This window comes from Dryobates pubescens, chromosome 7 (genome assembly GCF_014839835.1).
Source record: "Dryobates pubescens isolate bDryPub1 chromosome 7, bDryPub1.pri, whole genome shotgun sequence".
Taxonomy (NCBI): domain Eukaryota; kingdom Metazoa; phylum Chordata; class Aves; order Piciformes; family Picidae; genus Dryobates; species Dryobates pubescens.
Window position 1 is genome coordinate 33,637,319 of NC_071618.1, and position 1,520 is coordinate 33,638,838.

Genomic DNA, 1,520 nt, shown 5'->3' on the forward strand with positions numbered 1-1,520 from the left:
TTCTTTAGTAAACATATGTGGAATACTCTGAGAAGAGTCAGGCTCTTCTTGGCGATGCCCAATGACAGGACAAGGGTCAATGGGTGGGGAGTCATAGGAAGTTCCAAGAAAACAAGAGGAAGAAGTTTTCCACTGTGAGGGTGATAGAACACTGGAACAGACTGCCCAAGGAGGTTGTGGAGTCTCTTTCTCTGGAGATATGATGACAAGGGGGAATTAGCTCAAATGGTAGAGCGCTCGCTTAGCATGCGAGAGGTAGCGGGATCGATGCCCGCATTCTCCACGACTGTATTTTAGGGAATTATAGGCCTGTCAGCCTGACCTCGGTGCCAGGCAAGATTATGGAACAGGTCATCTTGAGTGCAATCACACAGCACTTACAGCATGGCCAAGGGATCAGGCCCAGCCAGCATGGATTTAGGAAGGGCAGGTCCTGCCTGAACAACCTGATCTCCTTCTATGATCAGGTGACCCACCTGGTTGATGTGGGGAAGGCTGTGGATGTGGTCTACCTAGACCTCAGCAAGGCTTTTGACACCGCCCCCACAGCAAACTCCTGGCCAAGCTGTCAGCCCATGGCTTGGATGGGAGCACACTGCGATGGGTTAGGAACTGGCTGGAGGACCGAGCCCAGAGAGTGGTGGTGAATTGTGCCACTTCCAGCTGGTGGCCAGTCACTAGTGGTGTGCCCCAGGGATCAGTGCTGGGCCCCATGCTCTTTAACATCTTTATTGATGATCTGCATTGAGTCCATCATCAGTAAATTTGCAGATGACACCAAGCTGGCGGCAGGAGTCGATCTGCTGGAGGGTAGAGAGGCTTTGCAGAGGGACCTCGACAGGCTGGACAGATGGGCAGAATCCAACGGCATGAGATTTAACACGTCCAAGTACCAGGTTCTACACATTGGCCACATCAACTCCATGCAGGCTGGGGTCATATGCCATTGGACTGTATGCCATTGGACTCTGCCCACCTGTCCAGCCTGTCAAGGTCCCTCTGCAGAGCTCTCCAACCCTCTAACAGACCAACACCTGCCCCCAACTTGGTGTCATCTGCAAACTTACTGATGATGGACTCAATGCCCTCATCTAGATCATCAATAAAGATATTAAACAGGATGGGGTCCCGTACTGACCACTGGGGAACACCACTAGTGCCTGGCTGCCAGCTGGATGTGGCACAATTCACTGCCACTCTCTGGGCTCAGCCCTCCAGCCAGTTCCTGACCCAGTGCAGAGTGCTGCTGTCCATGACACAGGCTGACAGCTTGGCCTGGAGTTTGCTGCGGCAGACTGTATCAAAGGCCTTGCTGAAGTCCAGGTAGACTACATCCACAGCCTTCCCCACATCAACCAGGTGGGTTACCTGATCATAGAAAGAGATCAGGTTGGTCAGGCAGGACTTGCCCTTCCTAAATCCATGCTGGCTGGGCCTGATCCCTTGGCCATCCTGTAAGTGCTGTGTGATTGCACTCAAGACGACCTGTTCCATAACCTTGCCTGGCACTGAGGTCAGGC

The 1,520-nt window shown here is 53.0% G+C and overlaps 1 non-coding gene across 1 annotated transcript; it reads left to right on the plus strand.

The window, feature by feature from the left end:
• The first annotated feature begins 210 nt into the window (after positions 1–210).
• TRNAA-AGC (transfer RNA alanine (anticodon AGC)) lies at positions 211–283 on the plus strand. The gene has a single exon. It is a non-coding gene; the product is annotated as a tRNA-Ala (tRNA).
• The last annotated feature ends 1,237 nt before the right edge of the window (positions 284–1,520 follow it).